Raw genomic sequence first — 25,706 nt, 5'->3', positions numbered from 1 at the left:
CGCACACACACACGGTAGAGCTGATTTAAAGAGGATAGCATGCACGCACACACACACACACGGTAGAGCTGATTTAAAGTGGATAGCATGCACACACACACACGGTAGAGCTGATTTAAAGTGGATAGCATGCACACACACACACGGTAGAGCTGATTTAAAGAGGATAGCATGCACACACACACACACACACACACACACACACACACACACACACGGTAGAACTGATTTAAAGAGGATAGCATGCACACACACACACACACACACAGAACACACACAAAGAGGATACACACACACACACACACACACACACACACACACACACACACACACACACACACACACACACACACACACACACACACACACACACACACACACACACACACACACACACACACACACACACACACGGTAGAGCTGATTTAAAGAGGATAGCATGCACACACACACACACGGTAGAGCTGATTTAAAGAGGATAGCATGCACGCACACACACACACGGTAGAGCTGATTTAAAGAGGATAGCACACACACACACACACGGTAGAGCTGATTTAAAGAGGATAGCATGCACACACACACACGGTAGAGCTGTGGGTTGTAGAAGCCTCATGGAAACAGCACAGCATCAGGACTCCTGTGGGTTGTAGAAGCCTCATGGTAACAGTACAGCATCAGGACTACTGTGGGTTGTAGAATCCCCATGGTAACAGCACAGCATCAGGACTACTGTGTAACTCACCAGCATAACAACCACCACTACCAGGCATAAAAAGCCTGGACACACAAACACAATAAACTGCCTGCACCTAGCCAAGGGTAGAACACACACACACACACCAAGGACACCTTGTAAGCTGCTCTCTCCCTGGCTCTGATTTGAATGAAAGGTAAATGTGACTCAACATTAAGTTCAGGTGGCAGAAGTCTGTTTTTACTGCTAACCTTCCAGCCTGGTAGCCTTTTCATCCCCATAGCTGCTTTAGTCACTAAAGAAATCCCTGCTTTGCCTGATTCATGTCACCTATTCTGGGTCTGCAGCCCAACTGGCACCCTATTCCCTAAATAGTGCACTACTTTTGACCAGGACCCATAGGGTGCCATTTGGGACGCAATCCATGTCTGCGTATCCCATCGGAACACACAGATGGTATTACATATTCTCACCCCCAAAAATATAAAGGAAGAAATGAATCTGAAATGCCAAGCTGTGTATAATAGGTTACTCTCCCCTCAGCTGTAGCTTCTCATCTTAACCATGAGACAAGGGCTGCGGCTTGAATGGCACCCTATTCCCTACACTGTATAGTCCAATACATTTGACTGGAGCCCTATGAGCCCTTGTCAAAATTAGTGCACATTGTAAGGACTAGGGTGGCATTTGCGACGCAACGCAGACAAGGTGACAGTAAAAATAGTGTAAATCCCCAAATCAAAAGAAAAGCAGCTTTAATGAGAGAGAGGGAGAAGGAGTGAGGAGAGGGAGAGATGGAATGAGAGAGCGAGAGAGGGAGAGAGAGGGGGAGAGAGAGAGAGAGAGGGAAGGAGTGAGGAGAGGGAGAGATGGAATGAGAGAGCGAGAGAGGGGGAGAGAGAGAGAGAGGGAAGGAGTGAGGAGAGGGAGAGATGGAATGAGAGAGCGAGAGAGGGGGAGAGAGAGAGGGGGAGAGATGGAATGAGAGAGCGAGAGATGGGAAGAGAGAGAGGGGGAGAGATGGAATGAGAGAGCGAGAGAGAGGGGAAGAGAGAGAGAGAGGGGGAGAGAGAGGGAAGGAGTGAGGAGAGGGAGAGATGGAATGAGAGAGTGAGAGAGGGGAAGAGAGATGGAATGAGAGAGCGAGAGAGAGGGGAAGAGAGAGAGGGGGAGAGATGGAATGAGAGAGCGAGAGAGAGGGGAAGAGAGAGAGGGGGAGAGATGGAATGAGAGAGCGAGAGAGAGGGGAAGAGAGAGAGAGAGGGGGAGAGAGAGGGGGAAAGAAGGAGTGAGAAAGAGAGCAGGGAGAGATGGAGAGAGGGTGGGAGAGAGTGAGAGAGCTGGGGGGTAGCACAGATATAGAGGGGGGGGTGAGAGTGAAAGGGGGGGTTGAATCAGTGTGTGTAGGCGTGTGTGTATGTGTGTGTGTGCGTGTGTCCATTTGTCTCTCTGTAAATAGGCTCAGGCTGTCACTTGAGTAAAAGTAAAGATACCTTAATAGAAAATGACTCAAGTAAAAGTGAAAGTCATCCAGTAAAATACTACTTTAGTAAAAGTCTGAAAGTATTTGGTTGCAAATATACTTGGGTATATAAATTAAATAGAATTGCTACAATAAAGTAAAAGTATAAATCATTTCAAATTCTTTACATAAAGTAAATCAGATGGTACCATTTTCTTGTTTTTTTTTGCCAGGGGAACACTAACACTCAGACATCATTTACAGATAGCCAGGGGAACACTCCAACACTCAGACATCATTTACAGATAGCCAGGGGAACACTCCAACACTCAGACATCATTTACAGATAGCCAGGGGAACACTAACACTCAGACATCATTTACAGATAGCCAGGGGAACACTCCAACACTCAGACATCATTTACAGATAGCCAGGGAAACACTCCAACACTCAGACATCATTTACAGATAGCCAGGGGAACACTAACACTCAGACATCATTTACAGATAGCCAGGGGAACACTCCAACACTCAGACATCATTTACAGATAGCCAGGGGAACACTCCAACACTCAGTCATCATTTACAGATAGCCAGGGGAACACTCAGACATCATTTACAGATAGCCAGGGGAACACTCCAACACTCAGACATCATTTACAGATAGCCAGGGGAACACTCCAACACTCAGAAGTCATTTACAGATAGCCAGGGGAACACTCCAACACTCAGAAGTCATTTACAGATAGCCAGGGGAACACTCCAACACTCAGAAGTCATTTACAGATAGCCAGGGGAACAGATCAGAGGCAGTAGGGATGATAAGGGATGAGCTTTTGATAAGTCTGAGAATTGGACCATTTTCCTGTTCTGCTAAAGAATTTCAAATGTACTTTGGTTGTCAGGTGTAAAAAGTACATGTATGGAGTAAAAAAGTACATTATTTTCTTTAGGAATGTAGTGAAGTAAAAGTTGTCAAAAATATAAATAGTAATGTACAGATACCCCAAAAACTACTTAAGTAGTACTTTAAAGTATTTTTACTTATGTTGGTGAGGCTCTCTGACACCCTGCTGCCCTCTGACACCCTGCTGCCCTCTGACACCCTGCTGCCCTCTGACACCCTGCTGCCCTCTGACACCCTGCTGCCCTCTGACACCCTGCTGCCCTCTGACACCCTGCTGCCCTCTGGTCAAAAGACGTGCACTAGCCTATAGAGGGAATAAGGTGCCTTCGTGACAGCCCAGAATACGTTATGATACTCACAACAACAAAACACACTACAAAGTCCCTCTCATACAGCTGTGGGCTGGAGGGTTTAACTGTTTCCAGAAATCAGCTGACGGGTTGATTGATAGTGTCACTGAAGGTTTGTCTGTTTCTCATTCTACACAGAAGCCCGTGAAGTAAGACACTGATGAGTTACACACCATCAACTGAACAACTGCCTACTCTCTCTCACACACACACACACACACACACACACACACACACACACACACACACACACACACACACACACACACACACACACACACACACACACACACACACACACACACACACACACACACACACACACGATCAACCTGCCAGTGTTCTACAGTGTTCTCTACCCAGCCTCTACATGGTTGACATAAGCCAGTCCTCTCTACCCAGCCTCCACATGGTAGGCATCAGCCAGTCCTCTCTACCCAGCCTCCACATGGTAGGCATCAGCCAGTCCTCTCTACCCAGCCTCCACATGGTAGGCATCAGCCAGTCCTCTCTACCCAGCCTCTACATGGTTGACATAAGCCAGTCCTCTCTACCCAGCCTCCACATGGTAGGCATCAGCCAGTCCTCTCTACCCAGCCTCCACATGGTAGGCATCAGCCAGTCCTCTCTACCCAGCCTCCACATGGTAGGCATCAGCCAGTCCTCTCTACCCAGCATCCACATGGTAGGCATCAGCCAGTCCTCTCTACCCAGCCTCCACATGGTAGGCATCAGCCAGTCCTCTCTACCCAGCCTCCACATGGTAGGCATCAGCCAGTCCTCTCTACCCAGCCTCCACATGGTAGGCATCAGCCAGTCCTCTCTACCCAGCCTCCACATGGTAGGCATCAGCCAGTCCTCTCTACCCAGCCTCTACATGGTTGACATAAGCCAGTCCTCTCTACCCAGCCTCCACATGGTAGGCATCAGCCAGTCCTCTCTACCCAGCCTCCACATGGTAGGCATCAGCCAGTCCTCTCTACCCAGCATCCACATGGTAGGCATCAGCCAGTCCTCTCTACCCAGCCTCCACATGGTAGGCATCAGCCAGTCCTCTCTACCCAGCCTCCACATGGTAGGCATCAGCCAGTCCTCTCTACCCAGCCTCCACATGGTAGGCATCAGCCAGTCCTCTCTACCCAGCCTCCACATGGTAGGCATCAGCCAGTCCTCTGATCCTGGATCTGGGCTTTCACTTTCTGCAATAGCATCCAGAAGGAAGAGTGTATCTCTGTGGTGCTGATTATGGTTAGCATATACATATAACACAACACCCACACGTACTGTACATCTGAGAGCACAGAGGCACACACCCTCTCTCACACACATGGAGCTTGTTTTCTATTCGTTTTGACACTGCATGCTTTTATTGCTCACTGAGAGGTACTCAGCCTGCCTGAGAATGTGACAGCAAATGAAGACTAGGCAGAGTGCTAAACAGCAGTCAATGTGTGTGTGTGTGTGTGTGTGTGTGTGTGTGTGTGTGTGTGTGTGTGTGTGTGTGTGTGTGTGTGTGTGTACTGTGTTTTCATTTACAACTCATTACTCAACCATTGGAATCCACAGAGAGGTAAAATACACACACACAGACACTGTACATCAACACACCGTAAAGTACACACACACACACAACCTGGAGTGACAAAGCAGCAATCAACAGGAGGTTGCTCAGGTGCAGCAAGAGTCCTGATCAATTAATCAATTATTGTCTAAATAAATGGATGGATCGATAAATGAATTACTAAATGAACTAACAAATTAAACAAATTAAGAAACTAATGATGGAACAATAGTATCATCTTGGTATTTGTCCCTAGTTGGGATGATCTATAATTAAGATGGGTAGCCCAACACAGACTGGATTTTGTCCCTAGTTGGGATGATCTATAATTAAGATGGGTAGCCCAACACAGACTGGATTTTGTCCCTAGTTGGGATGATCTATAATTAAGATGGGTAGCCCAACACAGACTGGATTTGTCCCTAGTTGGGATGATCTATAATTAAGATGGGTAGCCCAACACAGACTGGATTTGTCCCTAGTTGGGATGATCTATAATTAAGATGGGTAGCCCAACACAGACTGGATTTGTCCCTAGTTGGGATGATCTATAATTAAGATGGGTAGCCCAACACAGACTGGATTTGTCCCTAGTTGGGATGATCTATAATTAAGATGGGTAGCCCAACACAGACTGGATTTGTCCCTAGTTGGGATGATCTATAATTAAGATGGGTAGCCCAACACAGACTGGATTTGTCCCTAGTTGGGATGATCTATAATTAAAATGGGTAGCCCAACACAGACTGGATTTGTCCCTAGTTGGGATGATCTAAAATTAAGATGGGTAGCCCAACACAGACAGGATTTGTCCCTAGTTGGGATTATCTATAATTAAGATGGGTAGCCCAACACAGACTGGATTTGTCCCTAGTTGGGATGATATATAATTAAGATGGGTAGCCCAACACAGACAGGATTTGTCCCTAGTTGGGATGATATATAATTAAGATGGGTAGCCCAACACAGACAGGATTTGTCCCTAGTTGGGATGATATATAATTAAGATGGGTAGCCCAACACAGACAGGATTTGTCCCTAGTTGGGATGATATATAATTAAGATGGGTAGCCCAACACAGACAGGATTTGTCCCTAGTTGGGATGATCTATAAAAAAATAAAAATAAAAATTTCCCCACCTTTATTTAACCAGGTAGGCTAGTTGAGAACAAGTTCTCATTTGCAACTGCGACCTGGCCAAGATAAAGCATAGCAGTGTGAACAGACAACACAGTGTTACACATGGAGTAAACAATTAACAAGTCAATAACACAGTAGAAAAAAAAGGGGAGTCTATATACAATGTGTGCAAAAGGCATGAGGAGGTAGGCGAATAATTACAATATTGCAGATTAACACTGGAGTGATAAATGATCAGATGATCATGTACAGGTAGAGATATTGGTGTGCAAAAGAGCAGAAAAGTAAATAAATATAAACAGTATGGGGATGAGGTAGGTGAAAATGGGTGGGCTATTTAGCAATAGATTATGTACAGCTGCAGTGATCGGTTAGCTGCTCAGATAGCTGATGTTTGAAGTTGGTGAGGGAGATAAAAGTCTCCAACTTCATCTGCAATATAAACTATCTATTGCAATGCAACACAACACAAAGCAACACAACAGAAAGCAACACAACACAATGCAACACAACACAACACAACATAAAGTGGATCTGTAGTGAGAGGCTGTGGAATTCTATTTAACCAAACAGAAACAGTTCAAAGGACCGGGGCTTCATTTAAAAACAACAATATGTTTTCATTCACTAAACCTGTTGCTCATTGTTCTCTTACATACCACAGCACACACCCACACTGTTTTACAACACACACACACAGTCACAGAAAACATCACACGTCATAAAGTATCATCGCTGCAGATTCTAGACCAAACATAGTGATTCAAGCTCTTTCAAGCTTCCAATTGAAGGTGCCTATTGAAAACACACAAAGGCGCTCTTAGAAACTGAGGGAGGCGGAGAGGAGGGCTATGAAGCAATAAAAACAACTCAAGTCAGATCCATCTGCTACAGCTGCATTACTGCTCTCAACTACGGTTAGTGTGAACATGATTCTATTGGAGAGTGAGTGAAGAGGAAGACGTCTACCTACCATTTAGTACAAAACTAAATCCCTTCCTCAGTGGGAGACGTCTACCTACCATTTAGTACAAAACTAAATCCCTTCCTTAGTGGAAGACGTCTACCTGTCAACCTAGCTTTCATTGAACAATCCACAAGACATGGCAATATCTTAGCTCTAGGACAGAAATAAATACATGTTAAAATGAGTGTTTATGAAAATGTATCACTGAAACACATTGAACTTCTGGAATGAACTCCCCGGTTGGTATGAGATATCAGGCAAATAACATCTTTCTTCTTCCATTTTCTTCTCTTGCTCTTTCTTCCCTTTTCAATTCTATCTATATTCATGCTCTTGTATTGGGAGGGATGGGTTCTCCCATCTCATAGCCCTCTGGGTGCTGGGGAACTTGAAATGTACACACACATACACACACACACAACCACATGCTCATACACACATGCTCTCTCACACACACACACACTGGGACCATGCTCCCACCCATCCAGGACATCTACTTGAAACAATGCCTGAGGAAGGCCTGCAGCATCGTCAAGGACCCCCCCTCCCTTTGGACAACTGAGACATGGATTGTCTATGTTTGCCATTCAATGGGTGAATGGACAAGACAAAATATCTAAGTGCCTTTGAACGGTGTATGGTAGTAGGTGCCAGGCGCACCGGTTTGAGTGTGTCACAAACGGGTTTTTCACACTCAACAGTTTCCTGTGTGTATCAAGAATGGTTCACCACCCAAAGGACATCCAGCCAACTTGACACAACTGTGGACCAGCATCCCTGTGGAACGCTTTTGACCTCTTGTAGAGTCTATGCCCCGTCAACTCAATAATAGGAAGGTGTTCCTAATGTTTTGTACACTCAGTGTATACATTCATGTTACACACACATTATAACTGCTGCTTACCAGACTGTTATTAACCTGCTCAGTTGATACACTTCCCTCCAATCCCCCATTGACCAGAACACATGTACATATCGGACTAGACATTGTTCCTTCCTGTTTTATACTTGTACTAAAATGTTTATTCTATTCTACTGAGCCATTTACTGTGTTTGTAGTCTTATATTTTACTACTGGTTATTGTTGCTGCATTGTGGAGAAGGAACCTGCAAGTAAGCATTTCATTGGACGATGTATACCATGTGTATCCTGTACATACTGTTAGACTAATATGTGCACACACACACACCTCCACACACACACACACACACACACACACACACACACACACACACACACACACACACACACACACACACACACACACACACACACACACACACACACACACACACACACACACACACACACACACACACACACACACCTCAGCGTAGTGGGGTTGAAAGTAGGAACATCCTGTATGGAAGAAAGAGGCCATGCTAGGATACACTCTGTATGGGTCCTGGGCTGACTTAAAACAAATTGAAACCACACACACACCTCCACACACACACACACCTCCACACACACACACACACACACACACACACCTCCACACACACCTCCACACACACACACACCTCCACACACACACACACACCTCCACACACACACCTCCACACACACACACACACCTCCACACACACACACACCTCCACACCTCCACACACACACACACCTCCACACACACACACACCTCCACACCTCCACACACACACACACCTCCACACACACACACACACACACACACTCCACCTCCACACACACACACACACACACCTCCACACACACACACACCTCCACACACACACCTCCACACACACACACACCTCCACACCTCCACACACACACACACACCTCCACACACACACACACACACACACACCTCAGCGTAGTGGGGTTGAAAGTAGGAACATCCTGTATGGAAGAAAGAGGCCATGCTAGGATACACTCTGTATGGGTCCTGGGCTGACTTAAAACAAATTGAAACCACACACACACCTCCACACACACACACACCTCCACACACACACACACACACCACACACACACACACACCTCCACACCTCCACACACACACACACCTCCACACACACACACACACACACCTCCACACACACACACACCACACACACACCACACACACACACACACACACACACACACACACACACACACACACACACACACACACACACACCTCACACACCTCCACACACACACCTCCACACACACACACACCTCCACACACACACACCTCCACACACATCCACACACACACACACACCTCCACACACACACACACACACCTCCACACACACACCTCCACACACACACACACCTCCACACACACACCTCCACACACACACCTCCACACACACACCTCCACACACACACCTCCACACACACACCTCCACACACACACCTCCACACACACACCTCCACAGCCCTCAGAGTAGTGGGGTTGAAAGTAGTAACATCCTGTATGGAAGAAAGAGGCCATGCTAGGATACACTCTGTATGGGTCCTGGGCTGACTTAAAACAAATTGAAACCACACACACCTCCAATGACTGGAGAAACTACATCAGGAAGACATACACATCCCTGGGGTCTCACTTAACACACACACACACACTGATCTTGTTAACTTATATAAGTATTGAATAAGTAATACATACTGAAGTGAACAACTACACACTAAACATGCCGTTAGCATCATCAGAATCACCTCAACATGACTTATCATCCGAGCAGAGCTAAATTAAAATATGTCATCAATTCTGCCTCTCCAGCTTTCCGACATTCATTTAGAACACGAGACACAAATCTGGGGCTGGTACTGCTGAATTACTAGGATAAACCAACCAGCTAACATCAGAAACAAACCTTGGGGAGACACAGACAGACTCACGCACCAACAATGGCATCTGCAACCGGCCTTGGATAGAGATATAGACAGAGAGACAGAGAGACAGAGACACAGAGAGAGAGAGAGACACAGAGAGAGAGAGAAAGACAGAGAGAGAGAGAAAGACAGAGAGAGAGACAGAGACAGAGAGAGAGACAGAGAGACACACACACACTGTGTGCCATACGACAGCCATCAGCTAGATGAGATTGACACGTAGCAGGCAGATGAAAGACAAGACTCAGCCCTCTGTTCATTCCTCCCTGCAGTCACATTCTACTGAGGTCTCTGACTTTCATACATCCATTATTCCCTACACACACACACACACACACACACACACACACACACACACACACACACACACACACACACACACACACACACACACACACACACACACACACACACACACACACACACACACACACACACACACACACACACACACACACACACACACACACACAGCTGGGGATCGACTCATGGAATCTGTGCCTTGCAGAATACTGGGGAGCACTTACACAGCTTTATCTGTGTGTGTATGTATTTGTGTATGCATTTGTTTATGTGTGTATGTGTGTGTGTATATCTGTATGTGTGTACTCACCTTGTCACCACAGTCAAGCGGGCTGGATCCACTCTTGTTCCCACAGTCTTCCTGAAACAGAGAAAATCACAAGCCACATGTTGGTTGTTTGTCTATTCAATTCAGTCCTGTATGAAAACAAATTTCTCTCCCCATTACTTGGATGTTTGTTCTCTTACAGTATATTCCTTGAGAGCTTGATTATCTGATTGTATTAGATTGATTCAAGTGTTAAATTTGTTTTTCTTTCCAAAATGAAACCAGTCGAAACCTGGTGATGACCAAATGAATATCCATCATGTCTCCTATGATTTGTGATGGGCTGGATCGAAAAAGTCCTATTTCTCCTCCAGGATGTGACAGTAACTTGTTGGTATTCTACCAGCTCTCTCAATTTCCTATTTTCATCAAGGGAATATGAAAGAGTCTCCTTCTCTCTTTCTGTCTATCCTCAACCCCCACCCCTCTCTCTTTCTGTCTATCCTCAACCCCCACCCCTCTCTCTTTCTCCAATCCCATCTTTTTCTCCGTTCTTTCAAACCAAATCGCTCTCCAAACCATCCTATTTTCTCCAATCTCTCTCCATTCCAACCCCTCCCTGTCTCCATCTCCCCTTCTCTCTTACTCCCCACCTCTCTAACCCAATCTCTCTCCTTCCAACCCCTCCCTCTCTCCATCGCTCCAGCCTCTCTAACCCAATCTCTCTCCTTCCAACCCCTCCCTCTCTCCATCTCTCCAGCCTCTCTAACCCAATCTCTCTCCTTCCAACCCCTCCCTCTCTCCATCTCTCCAGCCTCTCTAACCCAATCTCTCTCCCTTCCAACCCCTCCCTCTCTCCATCGCTCCAGCCTCTCTAACCCAATCTCTCTCCCTTCCAACCCCTCCCTCTCTCCATCGCTCCAGCCTCTCTAACCCAATCTCTCTCCTTCCAACCCCTCCCTCTCTCCATCGCTCCAGCCTCTCTAACCCAATCTCTCTCCTTCCAACCCCTCCCTCTCTCCATCTCTCCAGCCTCTCTAACCCAATCTCTCTCCCTTCCAACCCCTCCCTCTCTCCATCGCTCCAGCCTCTCTAACCCAATCTCTCTCCCTTCCAACCCCTCCCTCTCTCCATCGCTCCAGCCTCTCTAACCCAATCTCTCTCCCTTCCAACCCCTCCCTCTCTCCATCTCTTCAGCCTCTCTAACCCAATCTCTCTCCCTTCCAACCCCTCCCTCTCTCCATCGCTCCAGCCTCTCTAACCCAATCTCTCCCCTTCCAACCCCTCCCTCTCTCCATCGCTCCAGCCTCTCTAACCCAATCTCTCTCCCTTCCAACCCCTCCCTCTCTCCATCGCTCCAGCCTCTCTAACCCAATCTCTCTCCCTTCCAACCCCTCCCTCTCTCCATCTCTTCAGCCTCTCTAACCCAATCTCTCTCCCTTCCAACCCCTCCCCCTCTCCATCGCTCCAGCCTCTCTAACCCAATCTCTCTCCCTTCCAACCCCTCCCTCTCTCCATCGCTCCAGCCTCTCTAACCCAATCTCTCTCCCTTCCAACCCCTCCCTCTCTCCATCTCTTCAGCCTCTCTAACCCAATCTCTCTCCCTTCCAACCCCTCCCTCTCTCCATCTCTTCAGCCTCTCTAGGAAGTGACAGGTAGTTTATTCCCTCCTGTTCTGACAGATGTCAGCTTTGACAACCCTGCCTCATCCTCCACAAGGATTACTCTCCTTCCAAGAGATATGGCTCTGTGTATCGCATCCTCTAACTCATTACAACACACACACACACACACACACACTAGTGTACTGTCGAATTCAAATCTCGACCTGGAAGCAAGTTCCCCTGCTTTTTCATTCTTCCTAATCAGGGACTGATTTCAACCTGCGACACCAGGTGGCTGCAATAATTATCAGGTAGAGCGGAAACCCAGTAGGGTCCGGACCTCGTAGGGTCAGAGTTCAATACCCCTGCTCTAGAGGTTGATGCCTTATTTGAGGAATATGTAACATTCTGTCTCTCATGTCCCAGAGGAGAGTAGGCATATACATTGACTGGACAAAACATTATGAACACCTGCTGAAAGCTAGAGGACAATAGGAATATACACTGACTGGACAAAAGATTATGAACACCTGCAGAAAGCTAGAGGACAGTAGGCATATACACTGACTTGACAAAACATTATGAACGCCTGCTGAAAGCTAGAGGAGAGTAGGAATATTCACTGACTGGACAAAACATTATGAACACCTGCTGAAAGCTAGAGGACAGTAGGAATATACACTGACTGGACAAAACATTATGAACACCTGCACAAGCTAGGAATCTCTTATTGATGTCAGTTGTTAAATCCACTTCAAATCAGTGTAGATGAAGGGGAGGAGACAGGTTAAATAAGGATTTTTAAGCCTTGAGACATGGATAGTGTATGTGTGCCATTCAGAGGGTGAATGGGCAAGACAAAAGGTTTAAGTGTCTTTGAACAGCGTATGGTAGTAGGTGGCAGTCAGACCAGTTTGAGTGTGTCTAGAACTGCAACACTGCTGGATTTTTCATGCTCTACAGTTTCCCATGTGTGTCAAGAATGGTCCACCACCTAAAGGACATCCAGACAACTTGACACAACATTGGGAAGCATTTGAGCCAACATGAGACAGCATCCCTGTGGAACGCTTTCAACACCTTGTAGAGTCCAAGTCCCGACGAATTGAGGGTGTTCTGAGGTTATTAATGCTAACACTTGCCAGGCACAATGCTCCCTTAATAATAAATCATCCAAATGTACCCTGTTGCTCCCTTAATGATAAATCATCCAAATGGACCCTGTTGCTCCCTTAATAATAAATCATCCAAATGTACCCTGTTGCTCCCTTAGTGATAAATCATCCAAATGTACCCTGTTGCTCCCTTAATAATAAATCATCCAAATGTACCCTGTTGCTCCCTTAGTGATAAATCATCCAAATGTACCCTGTTGCTCCCTTAGTGATAAATCATCCAAATGTACCCTGTTGCTCCCTTAATAATAAATCATTCAAATGTACCCTGTTGCTCCCTTAGTGATAAATCATCCAAATGTACCCTGTTGCTCCCTTAGTGATAAATCATCCAAATGTACCCTGTTGCTCCCTTAGTGATAAATCATCCAAATGTACCCTGTTGCTCCCTTAGTGATAAATCATCCAAATGTACCCTGTTGCTCCCTTAGTGATAAATCATCCAAATGTACCATGTTGCTCCCTTAATGATAAATCATCCAAATGTACCCTGTTGCCAAATACAAACCCCCCCATGGTTTCAGACCTAACCCCCACTCTCCCTTACACTATTACTCCTCACCAGTCTGACACACACACACACATCATCCTGTGTGAGGATAATAAGGCTAACCTGTCCAAACACATCTCTTGGCAACTTAGCAGTCAGGCTTGCATTTACAGCCAGATGTCCCAACTGTGTGTGTGTGTGTGTGTGTGTGTGTGTGTGTGTGTGTGTGTGTGTGTGTGTGTGTGTGTGTGTGTGTGTGTGTGTGTGTGTGTGTGTGTGTGTGTGTGTGTGTGTGTGTGTGTGTGTGTGTGTGTGTGTGTGTGTGTGTGTGTGTGTGTGTGTGTGTGTGTAAGCCGTAATGAACATGAGGTCAGTGGTATAATGTTAAGACAGTATGGAGAGTGGGCCGTCTGCATCTTGTCTGACAGAACCATGTCAGGTCAAATGGCTGCTGAGGAACACCCTGATTAGACATGAAGCATTCTTGGCCTATCGTGTCAAGCCTCTAAGGGCTTGTATTAAAAACACACACACAGCAAATTTAAAACACACACACACACAAACACACACACACACACAGCAAATAGCAGATAAAAGCATCCATATGGGTCCTGTCCAACTGGAGAGCCGTAAATAGCTTGGCTTGCATTTTGGGTAACAGGAAATGAATGCCGCTCGCAGTCTAAGGCGGATTGTTTTTCTATTAAAACTGAATTCTAAATGTTTTATCCATGTGAGGATTTCATATGGACACATAATCATTCATACATGTTTATGCAAACTAGTCTTATTAAATAATGTATGAGTCTACTACTCTACTATTGCTGTTCCAATTGGATATTTCTATTTGGACAGTGGAACCACTTTCAGACTACAGTACAAAGTAGCTATACAGTCCTGGGTCAAACAATGTGCAAAAACCTAATTTGTGATGTGTATGCCACAGGTGGCTGGTGGCACCTTAATTGGGGAGGATGGGCTCATTGGGGAGGAATGGAATCTATGGAATGATATCAAACGCATGGATTCCATATGTTTGAAAACACTCCATTCCAGCCATTATTATAAGCCGTCCTCCCCTCACCAGCCTCCTGTGTGCTTTACTTAGATGTGTGCATAACTTACTATAAGCATTAGTGGAGGCTGATGAGGGCAGGATGGCTCATAGTAATGGCTGGAATGTAGTGTAATGGAATGATAACATGTGTTTGGTACCATTCCATAGATCCTGTTCCAGACATTACTATGAGCCCGTCTTCCAATTTAAAGTGCCACCAGCCACCACTGGTATGCATTGATGTCAATAGATGTGTATAGAAACCTTGAGTTACGTGCAAGAACCTAAAGTTAGGATTTTGGCCCAAGTGTCTACAAAGTGTCCTTGTAAGGGTCTTTCTGAGCGTACTGCTAAATCAATGTGACAGATTATGACAACTAAGAAAGGACAGAGTGAAAGACAGAGAGAGAAAGAAAGAAAGAAAAAAGGCAGACATACAGACAGAGAGACATACAGACAGAGAGACATACAGACAGAGAGACAGAGAGACATACAGACAGAGACATACAGACAGAGAGACAGAGAGACATACAGACAGAGAGACATACAGACAGAGAGAGAGACAGAAAGAAAGAAAAAAGGCAGACATACAGACAGAGAGACATACAGACAGAGAGACATACAGACAGAGAGACATACAGACAGAGAGACATACAGACATACAGACAGAAAGACATACAGACAGAGAGAGAGAAAGAAAGAAAAAAGGCAGACACAGAGACATACAGACAGAGAGACATACAGACATAGAGACATACAGACAGAGAGACATACAGACCTACAGACAGAAAGACATACAGACCTACAAACAGGGAGAGAGAGAGAAAGAAAAAAGGCAGACACATACAGACAGAGAGACATACAAACAGAGAGAGACATACAGACAGAGAGAGACACATACAGACAGAGAGAGAGACACAAAGTAGGAATAGACACAGATACATACAGACAGAGAGAGAGAGAAAGAAAGAAAAAAGGCAGACACAGAGACATACAGACAGAGAGAGACACAAAGTAGGAATAGACACAGAGACATACAGACAGAGAGACATACAGACAGAGAGAGAGAAAGAAAAAAGGCAGATACAGAGACATACTGACAGAGAGATATACAGACAGTGAAATACAAACAGAGAGAGAGACATACAGACAGAGAGAGACACATACAGACAGAGAGAGATGAACAGACAGAGAGACACAGAGAGATCTGTCAGTGTCCACCTGTCTGCCAGGTCAGATTAGGGCTAGCCAAGTCAACACACACACGCACACACACAAACCAAAATAACCCCCAGCGGAGGAGGAGAAAGCAAGATGCTAAGCCAAGCCATGGAAACGCCTGGTATCAATTTACACCATGTTATCCACTTCTTGGACCGATCACTGTTTTATTTCATTAATTAAGTCCTTAGCCTCAGTCCCAAATGACACCCTAGTCCCTACATACTGCACTCCATTAGACTACATGCCAGGGGGAACTAGCTGCAAGGCTGGCAGGGTGAGACGGGACAACAACCACTCAGAACAACTTCACACCCCATTAAGGGCTTGATGGATAGGCCAAAACTACTGGAAGATACATCCTAAATGGCACCCTATTCCCTATTGGGCCCTGTTCAAAAGTAGTGCACTATGTAGGAAATAGGGTGCCATTTGGTTTCTGCTTGGCACCTTGTACAATATAATATGAAGAGCTGGTATTTTCCTGAAGAGGCAGAGAGCAACTCGCCAAGCCAGAAGGCTTGTACAGACACATGAGCGAGGGAAGGTGTGTGTGTGTGTTTGTGTTACTTTTCCCTCTGAAACTATGCTGGAGCCCTGATGGTTTCTTGGAGTAAATGGTGGCCTCTGGCAGCTCGCTCCCTCGTCCAAGATGGCAGTGTGTATTTGTGTGTGTGTGCTCCCCAGTGTTCCACAACATATGCGTGCCAAGAACTCCTGAATCTCTGTCTCAGAGAGTGACTCACCCACACAGTAGAAATAGACCTAGCAGAATGTATGTAGACATAGACCTAGCAGAATGTATGTAGAAATAGACCTAGCAGAATGTACATATAAAAACAAAACCAGCAGAATTGACATAGAAATAAGATCTAGCAGAATTAACATAGAAATAAGACCTAGCAGAATGGGCATAGAAAGAGACCTAGCAGAATGGGCATAGAAAGAGACCTAGCAGAATGGGCATAGAAAGAGACCTAGCAGAATGGGCATAGAAAGAGACCTAGCAGAATGGGCATAGAAAGAGACCTAGCAGAATGGGCATAGAAAGAGACCTAGCAGAATGGGCATAGAAAGAGACCTAGCAGAATGGGCATAGAAAGAGACCTAGCAGAATGGGCATAGAAAGAGACCTAGCAGAATGGGCATAGAAAGAGACCTAGCAGAATGGGCATAGAAAGAGACCTAGCAGAATGGGCATAGAAAGAGACCTAGCAGAATGGGCATAGAAAGAGACCTAGCAGAATGGGCATAGAAAGAGACCTAGCAGAATGGGCATAGAAAGAGACCTAGCAGAATGGGCATAGAAAGAGACCTAGCAGAATGGGCATAGAAAGAGACCTAGCAGAATGGGCATAGAAAGAGACCTAGCAGAATGGGCATAGAAAGAGACCTAGCAGAATGGGCATAGAAAGAGACCTAGCAGAATGGGCATAGAAAGAGACCTAGCAGAATGGGCATAGAAAGAGACCTAGCAGAATGGGCATAGAAAGAGACCTAGCAGAATGGGCATAGAAAGAGACCTAGCAGAATGGGCATAGAAAGAGACCTAGCAGAATGGGCATAGAAAGAGACCTAGCAGAATGGGCATAGAAAGAGACCTAGCAGAATGGGCATAGAAAGAGACCTAGCAGAATGGGCATAGAAAGAGACCTAGCAGAATGGGCATAGAAAGAGACCTAGCAGAATGGGCATAGAAAGAGACCTAGCAGAATGGGCATAGAAAGAGACCTAGCAGAATGGGCATAGAAAGAGACCTAGCAGAATGGGCATAGAAAGAGACCTAGCAGAATGGGCATAGAAAGAGACCTAGCAGAATGGGCATAGAAAGAGACCTAGCAGAATGGGCATAGAAAGAGACCTAGCAGAATGGGCATAGAAAGAGACCTAGCAGAATGGGCATAGAAAGAGACCTAGCAGAATGGGCATAGAAAGAGACCTAGCAGAAGGGACATAGAAAGAGACCTAGCAGAAGGGGACATAGAAAGAGACCTAGCAGAAGGGACATAAAAAGAGACCTAGCAGAAGGGGCATAGAAAGAGACCTAGCAGAAGGGACATAAAAAGAGACCTAGCAGAAGGGACATAAAAAGAGACCTAGCAGAAGGAACATAGAAATACACCTAGCGGAATTAACATAGAAATGGACTTGACAGACTGTACATATTTTTAAAAACGTGCAGAATGAACCTTGCAGACCTAGCAGAATAAACATTGAAATATACCCGGCATAGAAACAGAAATAGACCTAGCAGATTGAACACAGCTCAGAAAAAAACACAGCCGAGCTGCTAACAAGTTGGGAGGGAGGGATGTAACAAAACGGAATAGCACGCAAGTTGAAATGCACGAGCCTGAAATTCACTGGATTTGTCATGGTCCACTTCATAACATTGCAAGCACACGCACGCACTCACATTGCTGCATGCAAACAGCATTTAGAAAGGCAATGAGAGTCTGAGGGATGAGGATATGATATGAGTCAATGCACTGAGTGTTCTGATTGCTGCAGCCAATATGAGCCACAACAACATGAATGGAATGTCCTTTCTCGTCATTCTATATCTATACTAAGAAAACCACAGAACAAGCTCAAATAGATGGAGTGATACTAGTAGCTGTTAGAGTAATAATTCAACTGTAGGTCCCTCTCTCTACATCTCTCTGTATAGCTCTCCTCAATCTCTTTCTAGATCCCTCTCCACCTCTACTTTCTCTCTCTATATACTTCCCTCTCCAAACATCTCATCCACTCTTCCTCTGTATCCTTCTCTCTCCCTCCTCCCCTCATCGTAATATGTAGTCTATGTGTGTATCCACCACCACACCTACAGTATGTGTACATCCACCACCATACAGACATATGATAAACTGTAGTGCCTATTTTATACACTTCATGAGAAATGGGGTTGTCTGTGTTATTCTGGTCATTCTACAGATGCCTTCGAGAGTGACCCTGGTAAGAGGGTATCACACACACACCTGCCCCTTGGGCGATGTATGCACAGTAATATTTGCAAGTCAAAAGAAGGCAAGGAAAGGTTGCACTCACCTTCTGTATTCCTGACTTCTTCTCACGACTCTCTTCTCCTCTCCTATCTCCTCTTCATCCGTCCTTTCTCCTTCTCTCCTCTCATCGTCTGTCCTCTCATCATCTGTCCTTTCTTCTCTTCTCCTTTCATCTCCTCTCTTGTCCTCCTTTTCTCTTCTCCATTCTCCTTTCCTCTCCTTTTTCTCTCCTCTCCTTGGTTATGGGTGGTGTGGAAACCTAGAGTACATTCTGAATATACCAATTAGTTAGTGAACCTCTGGCTGTCAGTCAAACCCAGGTATCTGTTTCTCTGAGATGCTTTGACATTCCCAGGACTGATTCCATGGTTCCAATGGGTGTTCCTTCAATCCCTGTTCTGTGGCTCTAATGTGGACCTCTGTTGCTTCCAAACATCCCTCCCTCCCTCTCTGTCTCTCTCTCGTTCTCTCATGCAGGGATCTTGTCAATTATGGCCTTGAAATCCGGTCATGGTCATTCCTTTCCTGAGATTTGATATCATCATCATCGTCATCTCTGCTAGCTATGCATCTTTTACAAGAGAGACTGAAAGGAGGAGGGGAAGTACAGGGTTAACTTTTCCCCTTTCTTAAATCTGACACACACACACACACACACAGAAACATGCACACTGCGTATTCCCTAACCACTAAGCCCTCTAAAGACTTCAATTACAGCAGGAAATCCATTCACTTATTGAACAGCTCTGTCATATTCTGAGCAAGTCTTCTGTAGCTCAGTTCGTAGAGCATGGCGCTTGTAACGCCAGGGTAGTGGGTTTGATCCCGGGACCACCCATACGTAGAATGTATGCACACATGACTGTAAGTCGCTTTGGATAAAAGCGTCTGCTAAATGGCATATATTATTATTATTATTATATATCTTATATTCATCATCAATATGCCCTTACAGCCTCAGTCAAACCTTAACTGTCACGTGCTCATCACTCATTCCACATACATATCCTGATAATGAAGGAACCTGTTGGGTACATAGGCTAGTATAAACTAAACTAACGCTGCTCTTACCTCACCAATACTGACTGAGTTCGATATCATCACCGATTAGCTATAGGTTCGTATATGGGCGCATCAATCTGAAAAACACCCAACTATTATCAGCAATACAACTTGAATATATGGACATGTTGAAAATGACGGAATGTTGTTGGAAGAATATAACAAACACATACCTGATGACTGTGCACTTGATGCACCCAGGGCAGCGAAACCGGGCGCGCACGTTATGAGAAGCGAGCGCAAGATACAGTGGCACATGCGAACGGAGCGCTTGAAAATACACAACATAGGCTACCCTTGCTGCACAGTATCATATTATACAACATCATACACAAACCAGCCCTATAAATAGAATTTGTGGTTTTAACAATGCTACCACTTGCACGAGTTGTGCTTGCCTGCCGGGTGAAACGTGTTGGTACATGATACGGTTGTTAACGCACAGATACCGTACCATTGTTGCTGTCATGCACGGTCAAAGTCTATAAGGATGGCATTGTGTAAATTGCATTAATTACATGTAGGGATACATGTATATTTTGTAGCCCGATTTATTTTGACACTGATCAATGGCACTGGGAGGAGATGAGCTGGAACTAACCGCAAAAAGGCGCACCTTGAAAACAAACACCTCTGGTCCTTACAGCCACAGCTGGCACTGGCCGCTCCTTTCAGCAGCATGTACAGTCCACAGCGACCCAAAGCAGTCTGTTGTATTCCTATTAGCAGGCTAGACTACCGATACACCGGTAGCTTTGGCGTTGACACTAGAGTAAGAGCCGAGCGAAGAGAAAAAGAGAGGCGCGCAGCGAGCTGGAGTTGTTTTTAAATCCCCAAAAGGTTTAGTAGTTAGTTTATAAACTCCACGGAGATCGAGAGACGCACCAACCTGTAGAATAAACCAACCGTTTTCTAGTCGACTCCTTCGGGAAGTGCGGTCTTGGTGAGGACACACAGGAGATGTGACAGGGACAATTAGGTGATGTGTCAGGTCTGCTATAGCGGAGAGAAGAGGCACTCTGATATTTATACACGCATCTCCTCTCCGCTCCGCGCGAGCCTGGCGCTTCTGAACACGCTGTTTACACCAGCAGAGGCAGGAGGACACGCCCACCGCACACTCATTGGTCCGGTCCATTTCTAAGCCATTTCTATCATTCCATTGTCGGAGGCCTATTGTAGATACAATCTATAAAGACTACTTTAGCGCTATTCTAGGAGGACTGAAAAATGTATAAAATAATTTGATAATTGGAGGCAAATGTGTAGGCCTACGTTGTAAGTGCATTTTGATGCAGGGCCAGTAACCTGAAATCTATTTAAAATATGGATTAATTAGACTATGGAAACATAAAAGTGGGATTTCCGCAGAGAAGTATATTGTAGCCTACACTACTGGTGATGTGACTTGGTGCTCGGGAACATGAGCTGCCAGTAGAAATACTGTGTGAGTGTTTGGTGCACTGGAATTTCTTCTGTCTGCCTTGCCACCTATATCCTTGTCACCTATATCCTTGCCACCTATATCCGCATGACCTACACCTTTATCCCTTCTCTTCTTTCCTCTACTCCCCTCCCAATCCCCTCTGCACACACTCACCCCTCTTTCTCACTACCCACTCACCCCTCTTTCTCACTACCCACTCACCCCTCTTTCCCACTACCCACCCACCCCTCTTTCTCACTACCCACCCACCCTTCTTTCTCACTACCCGCCCACCCCTCTTTCTCACTACCCGCCCACCCCTCTTTCTCATTACCCACTCACCCCTCTTTCTCACTACCCACTCACCCCTCTTTCCCACTACCCACCCACCCACCCCTCTTTCTCACTACCCACCCACCCCTTTTTCTCACTACCCACTCACCCGTCTTTGTCACTACCCACTCACCCCTCTATTTCCCACTACCCACCCACCCCTCTTTCTCATTACCCACTCACCCCTCTTTCTCACTACCCATTCACCCCTCTCTCCCACGACCCACCCACCCCTCTTTCTCACTACCCACTCACCCCTCTTTCTCACTACCCGCCCACCCATCTTTCTCACTACCCACTCACCCCTCTTTCTACTACCCGCCCACCCCTCTTTCTCACTACCCGCCCACCCCTCTTTCTCACTACCCACTCACCCCTCTTTCCCACGACCCACCCACCCCTCTTTCTCACTACCCGCCCACCCCTCTTTCTCACTACCCGCCCACCCCTCTTTCTCACTACCCGCCCACCCCTCTTTCTCACTACCCGCTCACCCCTCTTTCTCACTACCCGCCCACCCCTCTTTCTCACTACCCGCCCACCCCTCTTTCTCACTACCCGCCTACCCCTCTTTCTCACTACCCGCCCACCCCTCTTTCTCACTACCCACTCACCCCTCTTTCTCACTACCCACCCACCCCTCTTTCTCACTACCCACCCACCCCTCTTTCTCACTACCCACTCACCCCTCTTTCCCACTACCCACTCACCCCTCTTTCTCACCACCCGCCCACCCCTCTTTCTCACTACCCGCCCACCCATCTTTCTCACTACCCACTCACCCCTCTTTCCCACTACCCACCCACCCCTCTTTCTCACTACCCGCCCACCCCTCTTTCTCACTACCCACCCACCCCTCTTTCTCACTCCCCACTCACCCCTATTTCTCACTACCCACCCACCCCTCTTTCTCACTCCCCACTCACCCCTCTTTATCACTACCCGCCCACCCCTCTTTCTCACTACCCACCCACCCATCTCTCTCTCTGTCTCTCTCTCTCTCTGGTCTTTATCCTATCCCTGTCCCTCACCATCGCTTTCTCTATGCCTTCCTTTCCATTCTTATTTCTCTACGCGTTCCTATCCATTCTTATTTCTCTATGCGTTCCTCTCCATTCTTATTTCTCTATGCCTTCCTTTCCATTCTTATTTCTCTACGCGTTCCTCTCCATTCTTATTTCTCTATGCCTTCCTTTCCATTCGTATTTCTCTACGCGTTCCTATCCATTCTTATTTCTCTATGCGTTCCTCTCCATTCTTATTTCTCTATGCCTTCCTTTCCATTCTTATTTCTCTACGCGTTCCTCTCCATTCTTATTTCTCTATGCGTTCCTCTCCATTCTTATTTCTCTATGCCTTCCTTTCCATTCTTATTTCTCTACGCGTTCCTCTCCATTCTTATTTCTCTATGCCTTCCTTTCCATTCTTATTTCTCTACGCGTTCCTCTCCATTCTTATTTCTCTATGCGTTCCTCTCCATTCTTATTTCTCTATGCCTTCCTTTCCATTCTTATTTCTCTATGCCTTCCTTTCCATTCTTATTTCTCTATGCCTTCCTTTCCATTCTTATTTCTCTATGCGTTCCTCTCCATGCTTATTTCTCTATGCCTTCCTTTCCATTCTTATTTCTCTATGCGTTCCTCTCCATTCTTATTTCTCTATGCCTTCCTTTCCATTCTTATTTCTCTACGCGTTCCTCTCCATTCTTATTTCTCTATGCGTTCCTCTCCATGCTTATTTCTCTATGCCTTCCTTTCCATTCTTATTTCTCTACGCGTTCCTCTCCATTCTTATTTCTCTACGCGTTCCTCTCCATTCTTATTTCTTTACACGTTCCTCTCCATTCTTATTTCTCTACGCGTTCCTCTCCATTCTTATTTCTCTATGCGTTCCTCTCCATTCTTATTTCTCTATGCGTTCCTCTCCATTCTTATTTCTCTATGCGTTCCTCTCCATTCTTATTTCTCTATGCGTTCCTCTCCATTCTTATTTCTCTATGCGTTCCTCTCCATTCTTATTTCTCTATGCGTTCCTCTCCATTCTTATTTCTCTATGCGTTCCTCTCCATTCTTATTTCTCTCCATACATCTCTTGTTCCTGTCTGTACATTAGCTTACAGGTCAAACATGGGAGTTTCGTAACGGTCCTGCTATGGTTGAGGAGGTTGAAACCATGAAATGTAGCTTTGAAACTCAAAAGTCTCTTGTCTAATAGTCTATATTGTTTACACTCTTAGAAAGAAGGTTCTGTATAGAACCAACAAGGGTTCTGCTTGCTTCATATATGGCACCTTTTGCAACCAGCTCTCAGAGCATTTCCTATTATTCTGCATGTCAATCCCAGATGCTCCATTTAGTCAAATATGTAAGATTTCGTATGGTATGTACTAATTTCTAGTTGTCCATCTCCCATTTTGTATGATATGTTGCAAAATACAATTCCTATGATATAAAAAACATACAATATGTTACGAATTTGCAAAATATACAATTTCTTACAAATGTGCGAAACTTAGATATGTTACAAATTCCCATTTGTTGTGGCTAGCATTTTATAGGTGGCAAATGCTAACATTAGCTAGGCTAAGGGTTAGGGTTAAGGTTAGGGTTAAGATTAGGAGTTAGGTTAAGGTAAGGTTAGGTGAAGGGTTAGCTAAAAGGGTTGAGGTTAAGATTAGGAGTTAGGTTAAGGTAAGGTGAGGGGAAGGGTTAGCTAAAAGGGTGAAGGTTAGGGGAAGGGTTAGCTAAAAGGGTTAAGGTTAGGGGAAGGGTTAGCTAAAAGGGTTAAGGTTAGGGGAAGGGTTAGCTAAAAGGGTTATGGTTAGTTGAAGGGTTAGCTAAAAGGGTTAAGGTTAGGGGAAGGGTTAGCTAAAAGGGTTAAGGTTAGGGGAAGGGTTAGCTAAAAGGGTTAAGGTTAGGGGAAGGGTTAGCTAAAGGGGTTAAGGTTAGGTGAAGGGTTAGCTAAAAGGGTTAAGGTTAGGTGAAGGGTTAGCTAAAAGGGTTAAGGTTAGGGGAAGGGTTAGCTAAAAGGGTTAAGGTTAGGTGAAGGGTTAGCTAAAAGGGTTAAGGTTAGGTGAAGGGTTAGCTAAAAGGGTTAAGGTTAGGTGAAGGGTTAGCTAAAAGGGTTAAGGTTATGGGAAGGGTTAGCTAAAAGGGTTAAGGTTAGGGGAAGGGTTAGCTAAAAGGGTAAAGGTTAGGTGAAGGGTTAGCTAAAAGGGTTAAGGTTAGGTGAAGGGTTAGCTAAAAGGGTTAGGGTTAGGGGAAGGGTTAGCTAAAAGGGTTAAGGTTAGGTGAAGGGTTAGCTAAAAGGGTTAAGGTTAGGGGAAGGGTTAGCTAAAAGGGTTAAGGTTATGGGAAGGGTTAGCTAAAAGGGTTAAGGTTAGGGGAAGGGTTAGCTAAAAGGGTTAAGGTTAGGGGAAGGGTTAGCTAAAAGGGTTAAGGTTAGGTGAAGGGTTAGCTAAAAGGGTTAAGGTTAGGGGAAGGGTTAGCTAAAAGGGTTAAGGTTGGGGAAGGGTTAGCTAAAAGGGTTAAGGTTGGGGAAGGGTTAGCTAAAGGGATAAGGTTAGGGGAAGGGTTAGCTACAAGGGTTAAGGTTAGGTGAATGGTTAGCTAAAAGGATTAAGGTTAGGGGAAGGGTTAGCTAAAAGGGTTAAGGTTGGGGAAGGGTTAGCTAAAGGGATAAGGTTAGGGGAAGGGTTAGCTAAAAGGGTTAAGGTTGGGGAAGGGTTAGCTAAAAGGGTTAAGGTTAGGGGAAGGGTTAGCTAAAAGGGTGAAGGTTAGGGGAAGGGTTAGCTAAAACGGTTAATGTTAGGGGAAGGGTTAGCT

The 25,706-nt window shown here is 45.6% G+C and overlaps 1 long non-coding RNA gene across 3 annotated transcripts in view; it reads right to left on the bottom strand.

Annotated features, from left to right (window-relative positions):
- Positions 1-21,183, bottom strand: part of LOC124020793 — a 37,219-nt gene extending 16,036 nt beyond the window's left edge. The window contains exons 1-4 of one of the 3 annotated variants that reach the window (XR_006836145.1): positions 20,297-21,183; positions 20,133-20,200; positions 19,105-19,647; positions 10,042-10,599 (exon numbers count right to left, since the gene is read on the bottom strand). This is a non-coding gene — a long non-coding RNA (uncharacterized LOC124020793). Of the gene's footprint in view, positions 1-10,041; positions 10,600-19,104; positions 19,648-20,132 lie in introns of those variants that run through there. The other 2 variants (XR_006836144.1, XR_006836143.1) reach the window with 2 other exon arrangements.
- Positions 21,184-25,706: the final 4,523 nt, after the last annotated feature.

The sequence above is a fragment of the Oncorhynchus gorbuscha genome, unplaced genomic scaffold (assembly GCF_021184085.1).
Source record: "Oncorhynchus gorbuscha isolate QuinsamMale2020 ecotype Even-year unplaced genomic scaffold, OgorEven_v1.0 Un_scaffold_912, whole genome shotgun sequence".
Taxonomy (NCBI): domain Eukaryota; kingdom Metazoa; phylum Chordata; class Actinopteri; order Salmoniformes; family Salmonidae; genus Oncorhynchus; species Oncorhynchus gorbuscha.
This window is presented reverse-complemented; position numbering and strand designations above follow the sequence as displayed.